Consider the following 8,982-nt stretch of genomic DNA (forward strand, 5'->3'; position numbering starts at 1 on the left):
CACTGTTGGTGGGACTATAAATTGGTGCAGCCACTGTAGAAAACAGTCTAGAGGTTCCTCAAAAAATTAAAAATAGAACTACCACATGATCCAGTAATCCCACTACTGGGTATTTACCTAAAGAAAACAAAAACACTAATTTTTATAATATGTTTTACACTGTTTATAATAGCCAGGATATGGAAGAACCTAAGTGTCCATCAATAGAAGAATGGATAAAGACGACGTGGTGTATACATAGAATGGAATAGTACTCAGCCATAAGAATGAGATCTTGCCATTTGTGACAACATGGGTGGACATACAGAATATTATGCTAAGTGAAATAAATCAGAGAATGATAAACACCATATGATTTCACTTACATGTGGAATCTAAAAAAAAACAAAAGAAACAAACAAGCAAAACAAAACAAACCAAAAAACTAGACTTCAAATACTGAGAACCAGTGGTTGCCAGGGGATGGCGTGTTGGGTGGGGGATGGGTAAAACAGATAAAGAGGATTAAGAGGTACAAGCTTCCAGTTGTAAAAGAAATAAGTCACAAAGATGAAAAGTATAGCATAGGGAATACAGTCAATAATGTTGCAATAATATATGGTGACAGATGGTGACTACACTTTTCATAGTAAGCAATGAGTAATGTATGGAACTGCTGAATCAATATGCCGTACACCTGAAACTAATAACGTTGTAAGTTAATTATAATTCAATAAAAAGAAGAAAAAGAGAAGAGCATAGAATAGAAATTAAAAAAAAATAAAACATGATCCACCTATAAATAATCTATATGAAACTCACTTCAAATATGACATAGGTAGGTTAAAAGTAAAAGGATGGAAAAACATATAGTATACAGACACTAATCAAAATAAAGTCAGGGTGTTAATATGCATGGGAAAAGATGCTCAACATGATTAGCTATCAAAACCACAATGAGATGCTTCACACCCACTAGGACAGCTATTAACAAAGAATACAGATAATAAGAATTGGTTAGAATATGGAGAATTTCTTTTTTCAGTAATTGACAGAATCTGTACACAGAAAATCAACAAGGATACAGAAGGCATGAACAAACCACATCGAGGTGGATTGAATTAATATCAACAACAGCAGAATACACATTATTTTTAAGTGCAGATAGGACATTCACTAGGATAGATCTTATCCTAGGTAACAAAACAGACCTTAACAAATTTAAAGAATTGCAATCATACAAATTATGTCCTGTGACCATAATTAAATTAAAATAGGTAACAGAGAGATAAATTCTTCAAACATTTGGAAATTAAGAAACACATAAGTAATCCAGAAGTAAAAAAAAAAAAAAAAGTTTTGGAAATCAGAGAATATTTTCATCTAAATAAACATGAAAATACAAGATATCAAAATTTTGTTATGCATATATAGCAGTCCTTTGAAAATTTGTAGCATTAAATTTTTATTAGAAAATTAAAAAGATCTCAAATCAGTTACCTAAGCCTCAAACTTATGAAACGAGGAAAAGAGCAAATAAACTCCAAAGTAAATAGAAAGAAGGAAATAATAAAAGAGCAGAAATCAATGAAACTGAGAACAAGAAAGCAACAGAGAAAAACCAATGAAACCAAAATCTAATTCTCTGAAAAAGCAAATGAAGTGGATAAACCTCCAGCAAAACTGACCAAGAGGAAAAAAATTAAAAAGAGAGAAGATACAAATTACCGATGTCAGGATTGAAAGAAGGGATATCACTTCCCTTCTTTCAAGATAAATTTCATACACACGAATTGGATAATTTGGATGAAATGGACTAATTCTCTAAAAACCACAAACTACATAGTCACACAAGAGGAAATAATTATTAATAGTCCTATAACCATTAGGTATAGTAATTATAGTTATAATTACTAATATCCTATAACTATTCCATAATAGTCCTATAACTATTAAAGAAATTAAACTCGTAGTTAAAAATCTTCCACAAAAAATCCCTATTTGGATGATTTCAATGGCAAATTCTACCAAACATATAAAAAAGAAATACCAATCTTGTACAACCTCTTTGAGAAAAGAGAAGAAAATACTTCCAAACTCATAAAATGATACCAGCATTACTCTAAAACCAAAACCAGACACATTCCAGAGAACACAGAACCATAATCCAGTATCCCTCATAAACATAAACGTAAAAATCCTCAAGAAAATATTAGCAACTCAAATTCAGCAACATATAGAAAGAATAATACACCATGACCAAGTAGGGTTTATCCCAGAACTCAAGGCTGTTTCTATATTTAAATATCAATCAGTGTAATCCACCATAAACAACAACAACAAACACTTCATCATACTAACTGGTGCATTTAAAAAAAAAAAATAACCCAACAATATCCTTTCATAAAAAAAATTCTCTGCAAACAGAAGGGGACTGCCTCGAAGTGAGAAAGGGCATCTTCAATATAGCCAACATCATACTTAAGTGAAAGACTGTATTCAAAAAATGAAATTTTGGGGTATAAATCTAGCAAAACATATGTAGGATATGCACACTGATAACTACAAAATGCTAATGAAAGAAACCAAAGAGGGTCTAAATAAATGGAGACACACCGTGTTCATAAATTGGAAGACTCAACATAGTAGGGATGACAATCTTCCACAACTCATCTGTAGACTTACTGCAACTTCCAATCAAAATCACAGCAGGCCTTGTTGTAGAAATTGACAAGCTAATTCTAAGATTTCTACGAAAATGCAAAGAGGGGCGCCTGGGTGGCTCAGGTCATGATCTCGGGGTCCTGGGATCGAGCCCTGCATCGGGCTCCCTGCTCAGCGGGAAGCCTGCTTCTCCCTCTCCCACTCCCCCTGCTTGTGTTCCCTCTCTCGCTCTCTCTGTCAAATAAATAAATAAAATCTTAAAAAAAAAAAGAAAAGAAAAGAAAGAAAATGCAAAGAGACTAGAATAGCCAAAAGAATTTTGAAAACAAAGTTGGAGAAGTCACACCACCAAATTTTAGGACTTATTATAAAGTTACAGCAATCAAGACAGCATGGTATTGGCAGAGACAGAAGAGAATAGAGGTCAGAAATAAGCCCACAGAAACATGGTCAACTGTTTTTTGAAAAAGGTGCACAGACACTTCACAGGGGAAAGGGCAGTTTTTTTTTTTTTTAAGATTTTTTATTATTCATTTGAAAGAGAGAGAGAGAGAGGCAGAGGGAAAGGGAGAAGCAGACTCCTCGCTGAGTGGGGAGCCCAACTCGACTCAGGGCTCCATCCCAGGACCCAGAGATCATGACCTGAGCCCAAGGCAGAAGCTTAACCATCTGAGCCACCCAGGGGCCCCAGAAAGGACAGTCTTGTCAACAAATGGTTACGTGCCAAATAACTAACCCCAACGTAATTCTTACACTTTATACAAAAATTAACTCGAAGTGGACCATAGATCTAAATTCAAAACGAAAAGTGGAGAAAATCTTTGTGACCTGGGATTAGGCAAAGATTTTTTAGACATGATTCATGAAGCCTGATTCATAAAAAAAAAAATAATAATAATAAACTAGACTTCATCAAAACTAGAAACTTTTGTTCTGGGAAAGGCACTTTAAGACAATCTGAAAAGACAAGCTACAGACTGGAAGGCAAAATTTGCAAATCACATATCTGACAAAGGACTTTATAATACATAAAAAACTCTCAGAACTAACAGTAAGAAAATCATCCAATTTTTAAAACGAGCAAAAAACTTTAACACTTAGCCAAAAAGAGATAAAGATGGCAAATAAGCACATGAAAATATGTTCAACATCATTAGCTATTAGAGAAATGCAGTTAGAACAATGAGATCCACTATACCCCTATTAAGATGGCTAAAATAAAAACTAGTGACATTCCAAGTGAGATAAGGATACAGTGTGACTGGAACTGTCATACAATGCTGGTGACAATGCAAAATGATATGGCTCTTTCAGAAAATGGTTTGGCAGCTTCTTACCAAGTTAAATATCTAGCTACCATATGACCTCGCACTACTACTTCTGGGCATTTACTGTAGAGAAATGAGTGGATAAGCAAACTGTAGTACAGCAATAATATGGAATGAGGTACTGATATAGACAACAATATAGATGAGTCTCGAGGGCATTAAGGTTGAGTAAAAGAAGAGAGTTTCAAAAGGTTACATATTGTTTCCATTTACCTGGCACTACCAAAAAGACAAAACTACAGTGTACTTCCTGTCCCCAAGGTTTTGCCTTTGTCATTAATTCATCTGGTTGTTATTTGCATGTTTGGTATAAGAAAGCTATCTACTTATATTTTCTTTGTCTTATGGGGACAACTAGTTGCCCCAGTCTCATTTATTGTACAGTACATTTTCCAGCACTGAATTTTTTTCTGTTGAAATATATTTGACATATAACATTATGTAAGTTAAAGGGGTACAACACACTGATTTGTTATTTATATACTGTAATATGATTGCCATTGTAATGATAATTAGCATCTCTACCATGTCACATTATTTCTTTCTTATGGTTAGAATACCCATACTCATTTTAATGCCACACTTGTTTTTTCAATAAATGTATGGGTATGTTTTTGAGCTCTCTATTCTACCTCTGGGTCTTTTTATCTATCTCCACATCAGTACTATGCTGCCTCCACTGTTATAGTTGTAAAATATACCCTTACTATCTGGCACGGCAAGTAACCCTTTTCTCTTTCAAAATTGTTTACTTATTCTTAGATTTCTCTTCTAATTCAATCCAAATGGACCTCCAGGGGCGCCTGGGTGGCTCAGTCGGCTAAGCGTTGGACTCTTATTTCCCTCCAGGGGCACCTGGGTGGTAATTCTTGATTTCTGGCTCAGGTCATGATCTCAGGGTTATGAGATGGAGTCCTGCAGCAGGCTGGGGGTGAAGCCTGCTTAAGAGTCTTTCCTTCATCCTCTGCCCCTCTCCCTCTCTAAAAAATAATTAAAACAACAACAGCAACAACAAAACCAAATGGACCTCCAGAGCACTCTAGTTCAGACTGCTAGATACTAATTTTAATTAATTCAAACTGTTGGTAGATTTCTGAACCCAAGGAATATTACCTTAAATTCTTTTGGTCAAGAGGACAAGTGTTATTCCCATTTCATCAATAAGGAAATAGACTCAGGGATCCCAAATGTAAGCAGCTGAATGACAGTACCAGGCAGCAAGGAAGGAGCCAAGCTAGTACCAGAAATAGAATTTCTGATCCTGAGTCTAGTGCTCTACTCAAACCAGGTGGATCCTCAGGACCGTTTGTTTTTAGCTATGTAAAAACCATCTGTCTCCCTGGGTGAAAAAACAAAGCAAATTCCCTGAACCTGCTTCACCAATGGGATTTCCAAGATATTAGAAAAACTGTGTATCAAGCCAGGAATAGAAAATAGAAAAAAAGTAAATGAAGAAAAGATAAAAACCTCCAAATTCCAAATTATTTTCCCTTATGGTTAATAAAAACCTACCATCCATTTTAACTAGGCATCACAATTATAAAACCAATTAATGTTTACTGACAGGTTTTTTGAAATTACAATTAACATCCACTTTGAAAACTATATTTAAACTATGAACTATATTTAAAATTTGCTTTGTAACTACAAAAATATACCTATTCAGAAAAAGGAATTATAAACATCAGGTAAGTGAAAGCATAATTTTGTTAACACTTCAGAAAGATAGTGACACAAAGTTTCTAAGAATCTGCATGTTCATTTCCTGTATGTGAAACAACAGAAAAGTTTAAAATATTTTATAACATGCATTTACTTTGCCACCTTTTCTGAAAATCATTGTTTTCTCCCCCTTTTTTGGCTAGTAAGTGGAGTGGCAAGAAGACTGTTTTCCAAACTCTCTAACAATTGTTAAATATTTAAAAATAGACTCCAGTAAAAAAAAGGGAATATTTTCCATTTATCTGCCTGTTTTTATAGTGCTTGTCATAACTGGTCATGGTGCACTTACATTATTTCCTATAGGTAGGCCCAAATTATAAGTGAAATTTTTCTAAAGTAGGTTTTCCCCTGCCTGCATTAGCCACACTCTCGCCCACTTTGCCACCCAAAGATATCGGCAGACTCCTGGCAGAGGATTCAGAACATTCTGCTGCTCATAAAAGAGAAACCACCACCCACTCAAGACAACAACTGCCAGCTGTTTAGTTTTACATTTTGGTCAAGAAAAATTTAAAGAAATTCAAGTCACTCTTCTTTCTCTTTTACCCACAAATCCACTATCCCATAGCTGGACATACACAGAAATACTGTGACTACTGATACACCATGAATCTGTCTTTAAATATTAACAACCTAGTTTAGTTAAAAAATTTTATTGGACTGTTCAGGCAGGTGCCACAAATATTAATTAGTAGAGAATATTAACAGATACATATGGAGGGGCGCCAGGTGGCTCAGTCAGTTAAGCGTCTGTCTTTGGCACAGGTTGTGATCTCAGGGTCCTGGGATGGAGTCCCACATTGGGCTCCCTGCTCAGTGGGGAGTCTGCTTCTCCTACTCACCCTCCCTCTCTCTCTAACAAATAAATAAAATCTTTTTTTTTCTAAAAAAGACACATATGTAAAGAGAAAAATAAAAAGGCATGGTTATGGCTTTCTTAGAAACTTTAAAGAAATCATGAATATATTTAAATTACATATATAAATAAGCATCTTATACAGACAATATGTTACTGTATTTGAAAGCACAGAAAATTTTCACGATCTTTGAAAATGATGGAAACATTTGGAGCTTTATGAAGAAGCTTTACAAAGAAGATAAAATTTTAAAGGATTTTTTTTTTTAAGATTTATTTATTTATTTGACAGAGAGAGAGACAGCCAGAGACAGAACACAAGCAGGGGGAGTGGGAGAGAGAGAAGCAGACTCCCGCAGAGAGGGGAGCCCGACTCGGGGCTCGATCCTAGGACCCTGGGATCATGACCTGAGCCGAAGGCAGACGCTTAACGACTGAGCCACCCAGGCGCCCCGAAGATAAAATTTTGAAGTTGGGAGGAACAGAATTTAAAAGGACACAGGGAAATTTTTTTTTCTTTACCTTAGAATTGTAGCTAAATATGAGTTGCATATACATATAGATTCAAACAGGTATGACAGGTCAAGGAACTAACCTAATCCAAACCAGTTATTTATAACCTATGGGCCACGGAATCACTGGTAGAGTTACATGGATGTACACACACCAAGTATGATCTTTAGTCTAAAATATTTTTCTCATACATATAAATATTTCTCTATTTTTCATATAGACAGATGCTAGTATAATAAAATATAAAATCATTTAAAAGCACAGCAATTTTTTTCCGTTATGCATAATCTCAATCAATGAATACTATAAGTACAATTACTTGTATGTTAGGGGTACAGAGTTTCTCATATTCAAAACAGGTCAGGGGCCTTTAGCTAACATACAAGGCTCCTTCTGGCTCTAAAATTCTGTGATTTTAAGAGCACTAAGGACTCCTATTATGAATCTTTATAACTATTACAAGTATCTATACAAATTTACAAATGTATATATAAATGATGCCTGCTATGCCCCCAAGCATTGGACTAGCTTTTGTTACAAAGATGAACAAGCCAGGATTCCAGACTTAATCTCAAACTGACACAAGAGACAGATACATGAACAAATAACACAGCCTAAAAAAAAATACTGCAGAAGAATTATTTCAAGTGTTCTGGGAGCACGATGGTATTATTAATATCACCTGGGGGAGTCTGAGAAGACAAGGATCTATGAATTGGGTCTTGATAGGTGAGGAGTGGGGTAGAAAGTAAGCATTCTAGACAGATGGTACAGCACATACAAAGGCATAGAGTTGTGAAAGTGCATGACATGTTTGCGCAGCAAGTTCTGGTATGGTTGGATATTAAGGTATTTGAAGGAAAAGCAAGAGAAGACTAAAATATAAAATGGACTGGAACAGATAGTTAAAGGTCCTGAATGATATGCTTACCAATTAAGACTTAATTCCATTAGGCATAGGGTTCTGAGAAAGTTTAAGGAAAGGAGTGATATAAACAGATTTTAGGATAACTCTATGGAAGGATGATGGTGGAGAAACTAGTGTGTGTGTGTGGGGGGGGGTTGGGCAACTGCAATTATTCTGGTGAAAGAAGGAATAATATAGAGCAGAGAGAGTGGAAATGCAGAATCAAGGATAAAGGTTTCCAATTGGGACAGGAGGGTGGATACTGCTACCATTATCAGAGATGGGATACAGAAGAAAAGCAGGAAGAAAAACAGGAAAAGAGTAGTATTCCTTGGAAGGCAGTTTCAAGAAAGAGGGAATAGTTATATCCACGTAATATGCTGCAAAGCTGTAAACTGAAAACCGAAAGGGTCCCTCTTCCCTCCTCTCAGTGGTAAGTTCCCAGGTGGGTTTAGGCAGGAAGAAAAGAGAAACGGAAGATGCGTCCAGACAAGGTTAGGGCAAGGATTCAAGAAACTTTCCGCACCCCAGACTCGGAAAGAGGAGCTCACAGCTGGGGCCCGGGAAAAGGAAGTACCGCTCCAAGAAGCGGGTAAGCAGCACAAGGAAACGGCTAGGGCTAGGCGGGCGGCCAGCAGTTCCAGAGATGCAAAGCACCACAGCGGCCCAGGGAAAGGAAACTTCCGACTCCCTACGCCTGCTCCTGTCCCTCGATTTATTTCCACTTACTCTGGTCTCAATCCCTCGCAGCCGTCAGTTGTGGCGTTAGGACTCAAAGCTTCTGCTAACAGGGGCCTATGCACCCAAGGGAAGAGACTCCTCTCGCCTGTTCAGCTTCTTCAGCGAGCAGACGCAGAACCCAGCAGAGACAGTCAGTAGAAGGGCGGCTGCAGGGGTCAGCAGAGCTCAGCCCCATCACTGGCCCGAAGAAAACCTCCACTGATCGTCTCGGACCAAAGCGCTCAGAGCGCTCAAGCCTCGCGAGATTTCCTGCCTCACGTTACCGTGGGGGG

General features: G+C 36.9%; 1 protein-coding gene across 5 annotated transcripts in view; it reads right to left on the reverse strand.

Annotated features, from left to right (window-relative positions):
• FGFR1OP2 (FGFR1 oncogene partner 2) overlaps positions 1-8,956 on the reverse strand; it is a 33,057-nt gene extending 24,101 nt beyond the window's left edge. For all 5 annotated transcript variants that reach the window (XM_044914909.1, XM_021690478.1, XM_021690480.1 and 2 more), the window contains exon 1: positions 8,699-8,956. The gene's annotated coding sequence lies outside the window, so the exon portion shown is untranslated. The remainder of the gene's footprint in view (positions 1-8,698) is intronic.
• Positions 8,957-8,982: the final 26 nt, after the last annotated feature.

The sequence above is a fragment of the Neomonachus schauinslandi genome, chromosome 5, assembly GCF_002201575.2.
Source record: "Neomonachus schauinslandi chromosome 5, ASM220157v2, whole genome shotgun sequence".
NCBI lineage: Eukaryota > Metazoa > Chordata > Mammalia > Carnivora > Phocidae > Neomonachus > Neomonachus schauinslandi.